The 20,715-nt window shown below is 37.9% G+C and overlaps 1 protein-coding gene across 12 annotated transcripts in view; it reads right to left on the bottom strand.

Annotated features, from left to right (window-relative positions):
• The window catches only part of LOC134347072 (receptor-type tyrosine-protein phosphatase delta-like), a 2,469,925-nt gene that overhangs the window by 1,667,537 nt on the left and 781,673 nt on the right, over positions 1 to 20,715 (bottom strand). For all 12 annotated transcript variants that reach the window (XM_063049175.1, XM_063049163.1, XM_063049170.1 and 9 more), the window contains one exon: positions 15,297 to 15,408. The gene's annotated coding sequence lies outside the window, so the exon portion shown is untranslated. The remainder of the gene's footprint in view (positions 1 to 15,296; positions 15,409 to 20,715) is intronic.

Here is a 20,715-nt window from a genome sequence, read left to right as displayed (position 1 = left end):
ACCTTGATCACTTTTTTGCCTACACCCACCCTACCTCTTTGTACTTGAGTACCAGCATGATGACTCTGAACCATCTGCAATGCCTCATGTGCTAACATCTTGATCCAAGTCTCAATTTGCTAAATCACTCATCAAATCGTTCTCCAACTCTTACTCATTCACTGGCGTTCTCCCGCCCCCCTCACCATGCCCATGCCCCAGTATTTCTCCATGACTCCATGTGATGGAGAGCACTTGGTAAATATATTCTTACTACATTCACAAATCCACAAATATTGCCTTGTCTTTCTGCTGTTATTTTTATAATTAGCCCACTGTTTTCCTCCTGCATTGCTACATACATTCAGAGTCAGAGACCAACGATTAGTTTAATATTATCCTTTATTTGTACTTAACTGTAAGTGTGTGATTGTGTTGAGCACTCTGCTGTTTCATGCTGTCATCTCCTGGCAATTCCACAGCATCTGATGGGTCCTAAACCAAGCTGATGCACTTGGGCTGGTTTTATGGTTCATCTTCTGCCATACACAGCGGAATATTCAAATGTGTAAATGTTGTTAGTATTCTGTATTTAATGTAGATACTTCTGTTTATTTTGTAATATGACTGTAACTACATTGTGAGATGCATCATATTCTAATTCATGTGTTGCCTTAAGTTATCTTTGTTGGTAATTAAAGATGGTCTATCCTACTGCTGATAGAAGGAGCTTATCACTCAGTGAGGGAGAGATAGGGGCTCCCATAGGTTCACACTGGACAAGAATATGTACGAAGCTATTACTGTGTTTTCTTGTGGATATTATTTTTGTAAATAATGGCAATTTTTCCACAATTTTCACTATTTTTTGTAAGTTTGATTTTTGATGCACCTAATGAACACTGTTGCAGTAAAGTGCTAAGTGACCCCAGCCATTTTATCTATGTAAAAATTAAAGGTGATAACCCAAGTTTTTAACACTATTTCTCTACAGATATGGAAACTACCCAACTTCCTCGACATGATAGAGAGGGTAAATGGGAGATGTTTGTCTGCAGGGACAATTCTATTGTGCATGCTTAATTAAGAGAATTCAAACACTGATTACCAGGCATCACATCTTTAATGGACCCACTGACATATGGAATAATTCACAAGCATGTCCTGATGAAGGGTCTCAGCCTGAAAAGTTGACTGTTCTCTCTTTTCCATGGATGCTGCCTGGCCTGCAGCGTTCCTCCAGAATTTTGTGTGTGTTGCTTTGAATTTCCAGCATCTGGAAATATTCTTGTGTTCCAAATTCATGAGCTTGTCTGCTTTTGTACATTTGTGTAGATACCCAATAAATGCTGATGCCTTGTAAGCTAAGAGAAAACACATATATTGGCCTTGTTGAATCAAACATTTAGAACAATCATGTGGGCCAAGGACTTGGGAGATATGAAGTAGAACTTTCTATTTAGAAAACAGAGAATGGCAATGATGTGGAACTTCCTGTGTGTAAAGCCGGTGGAGACAGAGTTAAGTAAGGTTTTCAAGAGAGAAACTCAAGAGACTAAAGATAGTGGAACTTGGAGGAAGAGCTAGCAAACAACGTGCAGTCCTGTGTTACCTCTATCCATCTTTCCACATTTCCCTCCCCCAACTGCCCATTACATCTCTTCAGATGGATCCTTGCCACCAATTCCACCCATCCTCCTCACTTTTCATATTGGCTATATTTCCTCCATCTTTTATTCCAGACTGAAATACTTCTACTTAAAATATTGACACTCCACCTCCCTCCACAGATGCTGTCTGCACCTCAGAGTTTTTCCAGCAGTTTACTTTTTGCTCTCTTTTTATTCATATGTAATTGACTTTGCATGACATTCCAAGTTGTTCCTATATAACTCCAATAAACTAACAAGTGCAATTTTTTATAGCAAGAGGGAAAGTATTTTAGGAAAGTTATTTACAAGGCGGGATCATAAAAGTGGGCTTGGGACTGCACAGATTTCTCCACAAGGAGCCAGTAGTGAAGCAATGGGAAGGATGGCCTCCTTCTTCCCTGAAACATGTCAATGATTCGGTACTTGTGAAACATTTCAGTGAACATTAGAGAAATGGCAATGAATCCCATCCAGCACCATCCGGACTTGAAAAGATGCATAATGCTGTAGAAGAAACAGTAAACAAAATCCAGAATGCACTCTTCCTGCTGTATTACTTTGATTGATATTTTGACTAATACAAGCAAATAAAAAAAAGATAGAAAATACAAATACATAAATTGATGAGGAATTTCACAAGTAATAAACTATCTGTATCAAACAATAGCTACAATCTGTCTAATTCTCTTAATCCATTGAATGGAAGTACTTTACTCATTGTTGTCATATTCTGATCTCTTCACAATCCAAGTGACAGAACCATTAGAATTTTTAATTTACTGAAATTAAACAACAATGATTTACTGAAATCCCTAGGGTATAGACTATTCTTACATGAACAGAAAATTTATTATGCAGATGTAAATCCAGACTAATTATTCTCAGAATGCCTGGGCTGCAAACAAATACAATTTGAAATCCATCAATGCTGGGAAGGCTGCTATCAGTTTCAAACAGATGCTCTAATGCAAAAATGTGTAAAACTATATACCAACGATAGTTGGTGCAAGAAAGACACACTAGTAAACACATATCTTCAGCAGTTCTTTAAAAGTACTTGAAAAATTCATTGTAGATCATGTAATGATGATATCAAATGGTACTCGATGAACTGGTTGATTACCTCATTTAAGTCACTTTTTAAAAAGAGCATCATTTTATTAGTGCATCAGGACACTGTGAATGCATGCTTTTATATCTTGGGTACTGCATTTGTTACTAAGTTGACCATTGGTGAATGCAAGAAATACATGTTTCATAAATTAATAGCTTATAATGCAGCCTTTTTCATGTGTGAATTCTGAATTGTTAAAAACACAATAAAGTATGTATATCTTTGTTCAATTAAATTCCAGATCATCACCTGGGATTATAAAAAATGTAATCAACATCTCTCACTTAAAAAATAAATCTCTAATTTATGTAACTACTAAAAGATAACATCAATATACAATTTATTTCTTTCACAAACTGTTACATATTTACTCCAGTGATTACTCACATGTTATAATTTTCATTTTCACTAAATGCTTCTGTACTCAGCATCATACACAAATGAGGCAAGGTTTCCTGCAAATACTTCGGAATAGTGATCCTCGTGTCCCAGCTATGTCAGAATTGCGACACGTGTTGGTCTCTTGGAAGCTGAGTTACCTCTGAAGCACGGTCACACAGAACAAATATTGGAAAATAGATCTGGACTGTAAACAGCTAACATCTAACTGAATGTCAGAGTGGGGATACATGTCATTTTAACTACACCCATGCTCCTAGCACTGTCAGGCATTTGGGAAGTCATGTCCAGAATTTTTATCATGGAGGCAAAATGCTGCTCGAAATCTCAAATGGGCAAAAATCAAGTCTGCCTCAAATATCACTGACCTTGGCAGTAGCATATCTAAGATGGGAAGAGAAAATAACTTATTAAAATTTGTTTCTCCCATTTCTTTTAGTAACTAATAGAATTGAATAGATATTTATATGGGAACATAGATAGGGAAGTTTTGAAAACACACGGGCCAATTTCAGACAAATGGTACCTGCTCAGGAAGGAGCATTGGTTGAGCAGAAGGGGCTGTTTCTTTGCTGTATAAGTCAATGTCTACTGCTGGGGTCTGAGGGCATGGTGGATAGTTGGGTGACCTAGCAGGGGAGAGCAGCAGTAGGCAGACCAGTGGCATCGTAGCCAGCTTTGAGGTTCAGTACAGAAATGTAAAGTCAGGCAGGGCAGTAGTAATAGAAGACTCGATAGCTAGGGGGATGGATCAGGAGATTCTGTGGCAGCAAAGCAAATGCCATGATGGTGTTTCATCTCCCAGGTGCTTGGGTCTAGGATGTCTCAGAGCAGCTGCAGAAGAGGCAGGGTGAACAACGTGTTGTGAGGCTGGTGCAGATTGGCATCAATGACATAGGTTGGAAAGTGGAAGAGTTCCCGAGCAGTGAGTATAGGGCGTTAGGGAAGAGACTGAAGAGCAGAACCTCCCAGTTTCTTTGGATTACTCCCAGTACCATGAGGTAGTCAGGGCAGCAACTGGATGATAGTACATATGAATGAGTGCTGAGGAACTGGTGCAGGGGGCAGAGTTTCAGATTTTTTGGATCATTGGGATGTCTTCTGAGAAAGGGTGACATGTAAAAAAAGGACAGATTACATCTGATCCCGGGGGGGGGGGGCAATACCTTTGTGGCAGGTTTCATAGAGATGTTGGGGAGGGTTTAAACTAAGCTGACAGGGATAGGAACCTGAGATCTTAGGCTGAGGCTGGGGCAGTTTAATTACAAGATGATGCAGTGCGTTGTGAGACTGTGAGGAAGGACAGGCATTTGCTAGGGCAAAATTGAAATCAGTGGAATGAAGTGAAGTGCAGCATGGGGGCAAAATTGAAAAGGGTGACAAATACTGGAATGATGAATTTATATTTGAAAGCATGCAGGATACGGAATAAGATAGATGATTTTGTAGCACATTCAGAGATTGGTATGTATGTTGTTGTGGGCATCACTGAGACATGGGTGAAAGAAGATCATAGTTGGGAACTTAACATCCAAGGGTACACATTGTATTGACAAGAGAGGCAGGCAGGCAGAGGGGGTCGGGTGGCTCTGGTGGTAAAAAAATGAAATCAAATCCTTAGAAAGAGGTGACATAGGATCAAAAGATGTAGACTCCTTGTGGGTTGGGCTGATAAATTGCAAGGGTAAGAAGATCCCAATGGGAATTATATATATGCTTCCTCTCAGTAGGCAGAATGTGGGACACAAATTACAATGGGAGATTAAAAAGACATGTAATAAGTATGCCAGAAATTTGAGAGTGTCAGGGGGCAGAAGAGAGTGTAGTTGCTATTATTAAGAAGAACGTGCTAGGGAAGCTGAAAGGTCTGAAGTTAGATGAGTCACATGGACCAGTTGGACTACACATCAGGATTCTGAAAGAGGTAGCTGAAGAGATTGTGGAAGCATTAGTAATGATCTTTCAAGAATCTCTAGATGCTGGAATGGTTCCAGAGGACTGGAAAAATGCAAATACCACTTAAGTCTTTAAGAAGGGAGGGAGGCAGAAGAAACAAAATTATAGGCCAGTTAGCCAGACCTCAGTGGCTGGGAAGATGTTGGAGTGCATTAATAAGGATGAGGTTTCAGAGTACTTAGAGGCCCTTGATGAAAGTAAGGCAAAGTCAGTAATGTTTCCTTCCGGGGAAATTTTGCCTAACAAATCTGTTGGAACTCTTTGAGAAAATAATAGGCAGAGTAGACAAAGGAGAGTCAGTCGATGCAACTTACGTAAAATTTACGAATGCCTTTGATAACGTGCCACTCATTTGGCTGTTATCAAGGGAAGACCCCATGGTATTGCAGAAAAGATATCAGAAATGAAAAAAGAATCACTGACTGACAGGAGGTAGAGTCAGAATAAAGGGTTCCTATTCTGATTGGCTGCTGGTTACAAGAGGAGTTCCACAGGGGACTGTATTGGGATTCTTCTTACATTATATGTCAATGACTTGGTTGATGGATTTGATGTCTTTGTGGCCATGTTTGCAGACAACACAAAGATAGGTGGAGGGGCAGGTAGTGTTGAGGAAACTGGAGTCAGCAAAAGGATTTGTACAGATTATGAGAACCGGCAAAGAATTGGCAGATGGATTATAGCATAGGAAAGTGTGTGATTCATGCACTTTGGTAGGAGAAATAAAGGCATAGATTATTTTTGAAACATGGCGAAAATTGAAAAATCAGAGGTGCAAAGTACTTGAGAGTCCATATGAAGGATTCCCTAAAGGTTAAATTGCAGGTTGAGTCAGTGGTGAGGAAGGCAAATGCAATGTTACCATTCATTTCAAGAGGACAAGACTATAAGAATGATAAGGCATTGGTCAGACTGTACTTGGAGAATAGTGAGCAGTTTTGGGTCCCTTAACTAAGAAAAGATGTGCTGGCATTGGAGAAGGTTCAGAGGATGTTCACGACAATGTTTCTGGGAATGAAAGGGTTCATACATTAGGATTGTTTGATGGTTCTGGCCTGAACTCATTAGAGTTTAGAAGATTGAAGAGGGATCTCATTGAAACCTATCAAACATTGAAAGACCTCAATGGAGTGGATGTAGAGAGTATGTTTTCTGTAGTGAGTGAGTATAGGACCAGAGGGCACAGCTTGAACAGAGAAACATCTATTTATAACAGAGATGAGAAGGAATTTCTTTAACCAGAAGGTGTTGAATCTGTGGAACTCATTGTCATGGACGGCTGTGGAGGCCAAATCATTGAGTATGTTTAAAGCAGAGCTTAATAGTTTTTTTGATTAGTCAGGTTTTCAAAGGTTTCAGAGAGAAGGCAAGAGAATAGGATTGAGAGGGAGAATAAATCGGCTTAATTCTGGCGCTATATCTTATGGACTTATGGACGTTCTGACTCTGAATGTTCAAACTACTAACTGTTGAGGGCAAACTACAGCAAATCACTCAACATCACTTTTTTTCACCTAAATCTTCACTAATGTTCTGAAGCTTAGAATACAGTTTGAAAATGAAATCTCTACAACGAGATGATGACTGCAAGAACTACCATAGAAGAAGCCACCATAACATCATGGAGCTGAGGCACTCCAGGAGTACAGCTCGAGGCATGACAGGGTGAGTCATATTATTGCTATGCTATACCCAAAGACAGATGTGCAGGGGTTAAGCCTGTGACAACATGATTGTTGTTGAGATATCTACCTGTGTGGACTAGCCGCACTTCTGAGCAATAGCTTGTTGCTCAGCTGAGAATGTACAGAGTCTTTAAAGCTGTCAAAGTCTTCAAAATTCTGTTTCAAAAGCTGATGCCATCATTTGAGAAGCATCACAAAGAACTGCTTCCCCTGGCGATATTACCACCAACCAAAATGTGAAAGCGATTTATGACACTTAGCTGGAATACTGTCTGAATTTAGTGTCATAAAATCATAGCACAGAAGCAGGCCATGAGCCCCACTACATCCATGCTGATCTCTTTGCCTGTCTTCACTATTTCCTTTTTCACAATGAGGTAAATTGGTGTACTATTGTCAGATGTACTCTGTGAAAAATTTTGTTTTGCAAGGCAACCATACAAAACATTGCATTGCTTCATTACATCGAGGTAGTATGAGGGAAAAGCAATAACAGAATTCAGAATAAAGTGTCCACATCCTATTTATGCTTTTCCTTTTTAAGCGTTTGTCTAAGTGCCTCAAAAACATAGTGATTGCATCTGCCTCCACCACTTCTACTGGCAGTAATTTCCAGATATCAACCACTTTATCAGAGCCAGAAAACAGATTTATTATCACTGACTTTCTATATATAACATGAAATTTGTTGTTTTGTGGCTACAGTAGAAAGCAAAGTCATAAAAAAACTATTGGAAATTTCAAAAAGAAAAAGCAAAATAAGAGGAACATACAGGTAGTGTTCATGGACTGTTCAGAAATTGGATGGTGGAGGTGAAGATGGTGTTTCTGGATCATTGACTGTGGGTCTTCAGGTCCATGTATCTCCTCCCTAATAGATGCATTGAGAAGCGGGCATGTCTCGTACAGTAAGGGCCCTTAGTGATGGACACCACCCTCCTGAGGCACCATCTGTTGGAGATGTTCTTGATGGTGGGAAGGATTGTACCCATGATTAAGGTGTTTGAGTCTATAACCTGCTGCAAATTCTTCTGATCCTGTGTGAAAAAAATTCCTCATCTCATATTATATGTCACTTTCCCTGGTTTCAGGAATTAGGAATCTTCTTTTTAAATTTAGTAATACTTTCAATAAACTATGCTTCTCCAATAATTGCAGAGGCAGAAGTTTTATACTGCAGTTCCTCCTGCATATTCTGATGATTTTGTGCATGTACTTCAAGGTAGAATTGGATATATTGATAAATTCATCTGTGAACAGCTTGTTGGCACGCAGAGAATATAGGAGAATACAAAGCTATTCAAGAAAATGTAAGGCAAACCTCCCTCTTTATTGAATTTTATTTATTCAGCCTTAGCTTGAAAGATCATGTTATGTTATTTCATCCTATTTATTGATCTGTTTGGAAAAATCTACTCCATGATGTGAAACAAGTGAAATGTTCAGCAGGGCTGCCCATTACCACCTGTAGAAAATAAAATTGACTTCAGAAGCTGAGCGGCATTCATAGTCATAGTCATAGTCATAGTCGTAGTCATACTTTATTGATTCCGGGGGAAATTGGTTTTCATTACGTTTGCACCATAAATAATTAAATAGTAATAAAACTATAAATAGTTAAATAGTAATATGTAAATTACGCCAGGAAATAAGTCCAGGACCAGCCTATTGGTTCAGGGTGTCTGACCCACCAAGGGAGGAGTTGTAAAGTTTGATGGCCACAGGCAGGAATGACTTCCTATGACGCTCAGTGTTGCATCTTGGTGGAATGAGTCTCTGGCTGAATGTACTCCTGTGCTCACCCAGTACATTATGTAGTGGATGGGAGACATCGTAGTGGATGGCATTCCAATAACTAAATGCTGAACTTCATTTATGGTGAATTTTCAGATGCAACCAGATATAAAAGATTTACTGCTAGAAATACTTACAATTCAATGCCAAAATAAGGCTTTAATTAGAGGAGTATGTGGCCACAAAGTATTTCAAGAAAACTTTGAAAAAATTGCTAGGATGCGCTGGAACACATTGTTAGTGATGTAACCTTGGGTCATTGGGTGTTTCAAGTTTTTCCAACATCAGACATCAGGCAACTGCAAAGTTTTGCTCTGTTACAATGCTCTTTTGATGACAGAAACAACATTAGCTCCAAAGAATAAAATTTATTTACATATATTAGTGCTGTGTGTCACTATCAATATATTTAATTGCAGTTTTATCTGCAGTCAACATGCACTAAGTGGAGTGGAAAAGAGTGTGGTCTTCTGTAGCCCATCCACTTCAAAGTTTGACATGTTGTGCATTCAGAGATACTCTTCTGCACATTACTGTTGTAACATTTAGTGATTTGAAGATACTGTCACCTTCCTGTCAGCTTGAACCCCGTTTGTCATTCTTCTCTGACCTCTCTCATTACCAAGGCATTTTTGCCCAAAGAACTGCTGCTTACTAAATGTTTTGGTTTTGTTTATCATACCATTCTCTGTAAACTCTAGAGACTGTTGTATGTGAAAATTCCAGGAGATCAGCAGTTTCTGAGGTACTCAAACCACCCTGTCCGACACCACCACTAATTCCATGGTGAAAGTCACTTAGATCGCATTCCTTTCTTATTCTGATGTTTGGTCTGAATAACAACTGAAACTCTTCACCATGTATGCACGCTTTTATGCAGTGAGCTGCTGCTACATGATTGGATGATTAGATATTTGCGTTAACTAAGCAGGTGCATCTAATAAAGTTGCCACTGAGTGTATATGGGTATTGTGCAGAATAGACATTTGGTGTACAATACTGGTTTCATGTTTGTGCTGACATTTGGAGTAGTGTGTTTCAGCTAAAGCTCTTTCTTTACCAGGCTTTTCATCTAAACATGCTTTTAGTAACTTTTTACAGGATTAAAATCTATCATTTTCTACTCAAAGATTTGTTGTCAGTACATTCATGCTGTTTGTTATGATCATAATGCATCTGCTTAGTGCTTTCTAGAGTTGATTACAATTCCCAAGGAAAGACATTAATGATGTTGAAAGGTTTTGTCCTGACAAGCATTTTCCTCAGCCTGGAGGCATGATAATGTTTAAAGAAGTGGGCCAGAAACCACTGACATTTGGTGATCACAAACAAGAGAAAATCTGCAGGTGCTAGAAATCAAAGCAACACACACAAAATGCTGGAGGAATTCATCAGGCCAGGCAGCATCTGTGGAAAAGAGTAAACAGTCAACATTTTGGGCAGAGACCCTTTCTTGGGTCCTGATATGGCATTCGCTGATGTTTCATTTATTGTTACTGAACCCCAGAATTCTGGCTTCAAGTTTGATAAAGATTCGATTATATTCAACAAATTTGAAAAAAGTCAGCTGAATTTCTATTTAGGAAACCTCGCATGGTTTTGGAGAATGGCTTGGCTCTGCTCTGGGCTGAAAAAAACTTTCTGCTGATTCTACAACCAGGACCAAATTGGGCTAATGATGGATGAAGTGGCAACAGCAAATTCATTAGGAAAGCAACCGTGATGGAAAGTAGTGTCATCAAGAAAGAAGGAAACCTTACCATCCCACAGAAACACACCTTATCTGCACCATCTTCAGCCGTCGTGACAGATAACTGAGCATCTACCATGGCACTAGATATTGAGTAAATTCTGCTTGTGATGCAAAAAATGCTGACAAGATATTGCCTCATTATACCTACCAGGTGGTCACCACCTATATCACCTGTTTGTATTCACTGACCTTCAAGCATGACAATGTTATGCAGACAGTTGCTGCTGTGTGACAAAAAGTTAATTTTTGGTTGCGTTTTCTTATGAATATTATATGGCAGTCCAGTTGTATGGTAGACGAGAAACAGTGCAATTCAAATCCAAAAAGGAATGTGATCCATAATGACTCTTTAATCATTCACTACTAAGATCCACTAAAAAAAAATTGCCTCCAGCCATTCAGAGCTGAAATTTGATACAGAAACTAATATTAGATGTTATTAATAATTACAACAATTTGCATTGTTTATTTCTCCCCTGCTTCTTTTTCCCTAATACTTTTTAACCTTTGTGTATTAATTTAAAACATAACTTTATTTTTCTCTCTTATATGCAGTCTTTGAATTCCAAAGTTATGTTCTATTTCTTCAAACTTTCTTTCTCTCAATGCTACAATCTGCTTTCGCAAGAAGATGAAAACTGAACTAAACGCAAAGTTGTAAGTCAATTTGGTTATGTCTGCTGATGATACAGAAAATAAAAAAGATACAGATAGAGATAGGTTGCATTCCTGATGCACAGCTTGAAAACAGAAGGATGATTCTGCTAAATGAAAATGTGTTCCCTGGAACTCCACAGCAGCTAGATGTGTAAGATAAGCTGTGGCACTGGAAGAGTTATATAACAGAAAAATATACCCAGTGAAAGACATTATTGCTTATCAAACATGTCCCAATTTAATTTATTTTAATTATGGAAAACATGAATTTAAAACTGTAGTAAAATATGTGTCTGCGGCATTTAGTTGAGATAGTTGACACAAAATGTTGCCTTTTCTAATGCAAAAAATATTATTTTGGAATAGAATTTGTACTTCTTAAATAATAATAAAGTTGATACTTTATCTAAAATATAATTCATGTCTTTGACAAGTTTGGCAGAATTCTGGCATATTTGAGTACACTTACCTTGCCATTACAATCTTACTTCCTGAGGCTATTTGAAAAGTTTTCAATATGTATGATAAAATGCAAGTGGTGTTGAATTTGTATCAATTTGGTGTATTTTCCAGAACAGGACAATGTCAAATAGCTACAGGTTAAAAGTTCAATTTTCATAATTTTCAGTTCTTATGTTGCTTCAAAAGTCATGAGAGAAAGGGGTTGAAAAAGTTGTAAGATAATGCTTTTTTGGTTGTTATATCAGTCAGCAGAACAAATAAGTTATAGCAAATAATTGTGTAGACTCCTCTATAGAACTCAAGTCAAACAGCTGGAATGATGTTTCTGGACATCCACTACTCAACTGTCTTTAAAGTTTGACCTAAGCCTTTAATCATTGAAAGTCATATTGGTGGTGTGCATTTGGATCCATTAGAATAACCTCACATTGCTATTCAAACTAAGCCTCAAGATAAATGATCAGATCATTTAAGATTCAGAGAATTATAAGTCTTTTGGAATTCTCTGCCCCCAGGAGACTGGTCACATTCAGTCAATGAGTTTATTCAGTAGATTTTTGGATACAAATGGAATTAAAGGACTTGAGTATCAGGTGAGGGAGAGGACTTGAGCTATTGGATCAGCAATGCTCATATTTAATGTGGCTATATGGTCAATTGCTACATCTATTTTTTGAGATCTAACACTTCATAATTAATAAATCTTATGTTTCCTCATGAGGACAGTTTCTTGATCAGAATGGATTCATGGATTGGTTTAACTCTGTTACATACCCTCCATTGCCTAAAACAAAGTACACCACAAAGAGTGTGATTTTAAAACATTTGGCTTTGATGTTAAATTTAAGAATCATCAATTCCAGAATTAATGGTTTTTAGCAAAAACACAGAATAACATGCTACAGAATAAGTGACTTAATTCTTTGTATCTGTGTTAGTTTCTTCAAAGAACTATCCAAATTCATTCCTCACCACTGTTCTTTCAAGTAGTTAACTTTGCATATAATAATTGAATTCAACGTTCAAAAAAAAGCTACATATCAAACAAAACTAACTTTAATTTACTGCATTCATGCAAGGAGCTAACTTGAGCACATAGTCTTTTGAAAAAAAAACAGCAGTGAACAGAGGTACAAAATGTAACCTCGTTCCTGGTCATCTACATCATCTCATTAGCATCTGCTCAAGTTCATTAATTCATTAGAACAACTGTGCCCTGATATATAAATTAGATAAAACAACTTGCCTGAATGTGCATTCTGTATGGAGGGTATCTAACCCATAGTTTTAAACTCAATCACTAAATGACTTTTATTGTTTAATTCACATTCCTGCACACTATTTTTTACAAGATCATCAGAATCCGTTAACTACATAGAAAGTTGACATCACAGTTGTACTTTCTTCAATATTTAATGTACAACTGATGATTTTTTATTCTTTATTAAACATTAAAAATGTTTCTTACCATTGGTAAGGTAGAAGGGTGCAATGCTTGGGAACACTTTCAGATCTCTGTCATTTATTCTGATTTCAGTAGTATTTCATCATTTTTACTTATCACATTTTACTTCCTTTGTATACTGTTAAGGGTCCAAGAACATTTTAGTGAAACTAGCTGCTGGTAGGAGCAACATTAATCAGTCAGACTCTATGGCATAATTCAGCATAACAATGTAACAATAAAAATAGAGGCAAATACGTTAAAGATTTATAGCAAATAATTAGGCATTAATTGCTAAAGCTTCATTTTATTTCATCAATGTTCAACTCTAATATCCAAGAATTTAAAATGTTTAATTGTATACTCTTTATTCCACTATGCCTCCATATGAGGCAGTAGGCCATCTTCATACAGAGAATATATACATATAAACACCTTTATCACAATTTCACTGTGTTAATCTCAATTCTCCAAGCTGCTCTGAGCTTTGAAATACTCATTAAGGAGGATTTTATTCTAATTAATCCAGACTCTAGAATCCTCAGGGCCTTTCCTCTAATATAGATATTATCTAGGAGATCATATCAGCATTGTTGAATCAATCGGCAGCCTGAGAGACATCAGTGAGCTGGAAGGAGTGAATTGCTATATTGCATAAAATTTTCTGAAAAGTTTCTCATAATATAAGGACATTAATCTCAAGTTTCAGTAATTGGTAAGTGCTAATATACAGTCGATTCCCATTAACTGGGCATTGGTTATCAGGGCAGCCACTCAATTGGGATAACTCTTGAAGACCCAAAGCCAACTGCCAAGATTCTCTATGTTTATTTGGGACCTTATGGCGTTCAATTGGTACAGGTGGTTGTTGTTGATCAGTTCCTAACTAGCATTGGCCGTACGCACGTGTATGGCCGTAAGACACTGCACCATGCTCAGAGTGAACAGTTGCATGAACTTGTGTTATGTTATTCATTTGGGCCTATGGACGCCAAATTAAGATGCAGTGACTTGTGAACTACTTCATGCAGGAAGGCAATGAAGGCAGTCCGTTATTTGTACTGGCGTTTGTAATGATTTTGTTAATTTACAGTCAGTCAATAGAACATGGGTGATACACTGGGTGATTTCATCCATCAAAAACTATTAGGAAGTAACTCACAGTTTTATAGTACTGTAGTAGTATTGGTGGTGTTCTAATTTGTTCTGTATTTCATTTAAATACATAATTGGCTACTCAGTTAAATGGTAGCTTGCCATTTGATACCTTCTTATCTATTTCTATGAAACTTCGACTAATCGGGGCAGTCACTTAATTGGGCTAAATGTACTGGTCCCGATGTGTCCCAATTAACCAGAATCCACTGTAATCCATCACTGGATAATGAAAGTTGTAATGGACAATGTAATTAGGCATGGCATTAAAAAATATGATGGACAATTTCCAAAAATTCGTATTGGTGGTTGAATGGTTGGTGCATTCACTCAATCTACTTGCAGTTTAAAGTACTAGCAAAACCGTAAGATAAGTCAATACCCACAACAGAGGACCTGAGGCAAAAAGGGGAGAGAATTTATTTCAAAATTAATTGAAGGATAATAATCACTCCTTTGGTTATTACTATGAATTCATCAGAATTAGGTTTATTGTTAGGGGATTTCATGTTCACCCTCCTCCTTCAATGAAAAGACTACGTAAAGTCAACAAATAGAATGTGATCTTCACTGATACTGAATACATGCACATACTTAATTCAAAATGTTCAGGTATTAATTTTGTTTTGATTTCTACATTTTTCTATATCTGGTAAAGTATTAAAATAAATTATGTATCCTTAATAAACAGATCCTGTTTGTTAGTTTCTCATTGTTCCACTCCAACACTCTAAATCCTACACTTAAACTTCTAATCTGCAAGATTTCATTAATGATAGATATCATGGACCATTCCTTGAGAAAAGTATGCTTTGGCATTGCCTCGTTTCATATAATGAGATAGTTTGAATTTGTGAATTGCAGAATTATATTGAAGAATCAGCTTATCAGCAAGAGTAGTTAAGAAACTTAATGGAACTTTACTAAATTGATAGCTCCCCTGTTAAAATTAACAGTTATGATGATTGCAACTTGTATGTGCATATAACAGAGGAGGAGGAAGCACAGCAATGCTGAGCAATATTGACTTCAATTAGTTCCAAATTAAGTTACATTAATGTAACTGGAACACTGCCCATTTCAATGCAAAAAAAGATCAAAACCCAAAACACACTTATCACCATATAACAGTAAACATTGTTGGCAAAGTTAATCGAGGAGAGATTTGTATTGCTAAAAAAAAATTGTATTGCAAAACCATGCATGCTTGGCATATTAATCTTACAGTGGTGTTCCTCAAACTTACCAGAAGACGAGGCTTTTCATTGTTGGTCATGCAGGTGCCAATATGTTGTCGAAAAATGAAAGATTCTAAGAATTTGCTTCAGTCTGAGTTAGAGGCCAATTATTTTTCTTTTCTGAAAAAAAAAGAAATGTGTAAGTACACCAGAGATGACTGAATCTACTATTATGAATCAAATGCATTTAAACGTTAGAAACATTTTGGCATTCAGTCCAGTACATGAGGTAAGAAACACTTAACCTTGTGTGAACAAAATTAACTTTCATGAGAAAACAGGTCAAAATTTATCATGTAAACATGGATTTAAAAAATGTGATAATGGTAATCAAAACACTTCAACAAAGAAAACCTAAGAATATCAATCTTTCTGCTAAAATTATGAATCTGATGGCAATAAATAAGAAAGTAAGCTTTGTGTTATATTCAAGAATATAGCCTCAGAGGTGAATATTTGTGTTCCTACATATTCTCCAATTTATTGGATAAAGGAATATGCTCACCAGAACTTTGTCTGATGTTTCTTTATAAAATAGCTATGTCTTAACACAAGTTAAATCCTAATATTGTATCTGCAATAGATAATGACCCTAAAATATCTAACAAAAACCCATTAATGTTGCACCACACTCTAAGGTGAGAGACAGAGTGAACAAAATGTACTTCCCTGAGGTTTGCAAGAAGTAATTTAGTTCCTCTGAAAGGAATTTACTAAGGGAAATCCAAAATCTTTCCTACCCACAAATGGGAATATCTACAGAATCAATAACATTTCACAAATAGTCGTCTCAATCGAGATTAAGAAGTTACAGAACCTGGGCCTCTGTACCTCCCTCTGCAATTGGATCCTTGACTTCCTAACCAGAAGACAACAATCTGTGCAGATTGGTAATACTATCTCCTCCTTGCTGACGATCAACATCATACACCTCAGGGGTGTGTGCCTAACCCACTGCTCTACTCTCTCTATACCCATGACTGTGTGGCTATGCACAACTCAAATACCAGCTATAAATTTGAAGATGTTACAACCATTGTTGGTAGAATCTCAAATGGAGATGAGAGGGCATACAGGAGCGAGATTTGCCAACTAGTGGAGTGGTGTCTCAGCAACAATCTTGCACTCAATGTCAGTAAGACAAAAGAACTGATTGTGGACTTCAGGAAGGATAAGATGAAGGAACACATGTCAATCCTCAGGGATCAGAAGTGGAGAGAGTGAGCAGTTTCAAGTTCCTGGGTGTCAAGATCTCTGAGGACCTAACCTGGTCCCAACCTATCAATGCAGGTATAAAGAAAGCCAGATAGCAACTATACTTCATTAGAAGAGATTTGGCATATCAACAAATACAATCAAGAACTTCTATAGATGTACCGTGGAGAGCATTCTGACAGGCTGCATCACTGTCTGGTCTGGTGGGGGGTGGGGTGCTACTGCACAGAACCAAAAGAAGCTGCAGAGGCTTGTAAATTTAGTTGGCTCCATCTTGGGTACTAGCCTACAAAGTACCCAGGACATCTTCAGGGAGCAGTGTCTCAGAAAAGCAGCGTCCATTATTAAGACTTCCAGCACTCAGGGCATGCCCTTTTCTCACTGTTACCATCAGGTAGGAGGTACAGAAGCCTGAAGGCACACGCTCAGCGATTCAGGAACAGCTTCTTCCCCTTTGCCACCCGATTCCTAAATGGGATTGAACCCATGAACACGACCACACTTTTTAAATATATATTATTTCTATATTTTTGTTGCATGATTTTTAATCTATTCAATATATGTATACCATAATTGATTTACTTATTTATTATTATTATTTTCCCTCTTCTTCTATATAATGAGTTGCATTGAACTGCAGCTGCTAAGTTAACAAATTTCACGACACATACCAATGATAATAAACCTGATTCTGATTCTGATAAGCAGCCATGATGAAGGCTTCCATTATAAATTAGAATTTCCAAAATGTCATCATTTTTTTAAACTTCAATGCACATTAAAACACTTCCCATAGCTTGTTAGAGGTTCATACTTCATCTTAACCCAACATCTCCATCTTAAGTTTCACAATATCTTCCACCCAATTCTTAGTAGTTTCTTTGTTTAGTTTATCATTATTATCCTCTTCAAAGTAATGGAATGGAATTTCAGAAACAATGTACAATACACATGTAAAATTACAACGTGCATAAGGCCATGCAATCAAGGATTCATTCATATCTACTGCAGTTTTCAGATATTTCATTGAGAATATTGCAATGAAGACAGGTTTAGTCTATTTTGAAACCATAATTCTATTCCACAGAATACCCTATTCACTTTACCTGTTAGAAATGAATGGAAAACCATTGCAGTGGTGAAGAACAGAGCATTGACAATGCAAAGTTGGAAGCCAGTAAAAAGTAACGTTGTAACTGACTGAAAACAGTCAATTCTAATACCCTCATTGACTCAGCTGGACAGCATAATGTGTGAAAAAATTCTATGCATAGTGTTTTGAATTATCGTGAGCATAGAATGATATAAACAAAAATCTTGGAGATGTTTTATGCACTCCCAAACTCATAGAAACATAGAAACATAGAAAATAGGTGCAGGAGTAGGCCATTCGGCCCTTCGAACCTGCACCACCATTTAGTATGATCATGGCTGATCATCCAACTCAGAATCCTGTACCAGCCTTCCCCCCATCCCCCTGATCCCTTTAGCCACAAGGGCCATATCTAACTCCCTCTTAAATATAGCCAATGAACTGGCCTCAACTGTTTCCTGTGGCAGAGAATTCCACAGATTCACCACTCTCTGTGTGAAGAAGTTTTTCCTAATCTCGGTCCTAAAAGGCTTCCCCTTAATCCTCAAACTGTGACCCCTCGTTCTGGATGAGGTGTTGCCCCTCCAATCTGAGAGTGGCCTCATCATGCACAAGGCTCACTCTTCCTTCCTACTGAAGATTTCAATGTATTGTCATTTTGAACACAAGAGATTCTACAGATGCCGGAAGTACAGTGTAACACATGTAAAATGGTGGAGGAACTCAGCAGCTCAGGCTGTGTCTATGGTAAGGAATAAACAATCAATATTTCAGGTAGAGTCCTTTCATCAGGATTGGAAATGAAGGGGAAAGAAGCCAGAATAAGAAGGTGGGGGATGAGAAGGAGTATGACCTATTAGGTGATTGGTGAGGCCAGAGGATTGGGGGAGGCCGGATGATGTGAGAAGCTGGGAAGTGATAGGTGTAAAAGGTAAAGCGCTGATGAAGAATGGATCTGATAGGAGAGAAGGGTAGAATATGGGATAAAGGGAAGGAGATAGAGCAATAGGCAGGTGAGAAGAGGTAAGAAAGGGCCCAGAGTGGGGAATAGAAGAAGAGGGAAGGGGAAGAGGAAAAAATTACCTTAAGTTAGAGAAATCGATCTGCCTGTCATCAGGTCGAAGGCTACCCAGACGAATATGAGGTGTTGCCCCTCCAACCTGAGAGTGGCCTCATCATGGCAGCAGAGAAATCCAGGAACCAACATGTTGGAATGGGAATGGGGATTGGATTTAAAATAGTTGGCCACCGAGAAATCCCACCTATTGTGGTTGGAGGTAAGGTGCTCATTAAAACAGTCCCCCAATCGATTCTAGCCTCACCAATATAATACCATTTTGAATATTGACACTTGGAGCATAGTACATTTGTCATAACATTATATCATGAACAGAGCTTTCAACTTCCCGTCCACAATAAAAAATGAATTTACTATGAAGGCAGATGAGCTGAATTGAACTCACAGAGGTTGGTAGTTCCAAAGGGAACCACCTGGAAATATCAGATAAGTTTGTACTTATGCCAGCCTCCTAAAATTGCAACTCCAGGATTACTCTAAGAAATTCACTTCTTCAATCTTATGCCAGTCACACCTGTCACTGAATGCAAATCCCCATTCCAGTTTGGAGATTAGAAGGAAAATAAGCATTGTTGTATACCTTTAATTATTTCTTAATTTTAGGATAGGTTTTTAAATATTATTGTTATTTTTTATTATTTACAGCAATGTTATCTTTTGAAAGTCCTTGAACGTGAGAGACTTAAAATTGCAATAAACTCTTAACTGTTCCGACAGAGTCCTTATGGACTCTTATTCCTGTAACAGATTGTCAGTGTGTTTCAAGGACTAAGCAGTAGTTGGACATTGACTGAAGTTGACTCACTCCTGAGGCCTTAGTTATGCTCCAGGGAGTGCAGATTAGTTTAGTTAATGCCTCACATCTGAAATGCGGCAGCCCAGTGGGACTCCAGGTGGTGAATCCAGCCCTGTTATTCCATTATGTTTTCCCCAAACATTTCATCAAAATCCATTTGTGTATTGGGCTCTTTCTGAAGACTCTTCCAATGTCAGAATACAAGATTAAATGTGTTTAAAGTTTTTAAGTCTGTCATTAACTTCTTGTCTTTGCCTTCAGTTTGATAGAGAAAGCAATAAGATTACAGATAGTCATAGTCATACTTTATTGATCCCAAGGGAAATTGGTTTTCGTTACAGTTGCACCATAAATAATTAAATAGTAATAAAACCATAAGTAATTAAATAGTAATATGTAAATTATGCCAGGAAATAAAGTCCAGGACCAGCCTATTGGCTCAGGGTGTCTGACCCACCAAGGGAGGAGTTGTAAAGTTTGATGGCCACAGGCGGGAATGACTTCCTATGACGCTCAGTGTTGCATCTTGGTGGAATGAATCTCTGGCTGAATGTACTCCTGTGCCCAACCAGTACACTATGTAGTGGATGGGAGACATTGTCCAAGATGGCATGCAACTTGGACAGCATCCTCTTTTCAGACACCACTGTCAGAGAGTCCAGTTCCATCCTCACAACATCACTGGCCTTACGAATGAGTTTGTTGATTCTGCTGGTGTCTGCTACCCTCAGCCTGCTGCCCCAGCACACAACAGCAAACATGATTGCACTGGCCACCACAGACTCGTAGAACATCCTCAGCATCGTCCGACAGATATTAAAGGACCTCAGTCTCCTCAGGAAATAGAGACGGCTCTGATCCTTCTTGTAGACCGCCTCAGTGTTCTTTGACCAGTCCAGTTTATTGTCAATTCGTATCCACAGGTATTTGTAATCCTCCACCATGTCCACACTGACCCCCTGGATGGAAACAGGGGTCACCGGTGCCTTAGCCCTCCTCAGGTCTATCACCAGCTCCTTAGTCTTTTTCACATTATTTTTCACATTTTCAGATGGATGGCCACGACTCTTGTCTTTCAAAGGGTATACAGAAAACAGGAAAATGCTAATTGTTTTAAAAATCTAACTATTCACCAAGAACCTGGGTCATAATTCTGTGATATTGTCATACTGAGAATGAGAGTTATCAAATATATTACCTACTGCTTTTGTTGAAAGTTTACAGGATCAATATACACATGTTGTT

Source organism: Mobula hypostoma, chromosome 5 (genome assembly GCF_963921235.1).
Source record: "Mobula hypostoma chromosome 5, sMobHyp1.1, whole genome shotgun sequence".
Classification (NCBI taxonomy): domain Eukaryota; kingdom Metazoa; phylum Chordata; class Chondrichthyes; order Myliobatiformes; family Myliobatidae; genus Mobula; species Mobula hypostoma.
This window is presented reverse-complemented; position numbering and strand designations above follow the sequence as displayed.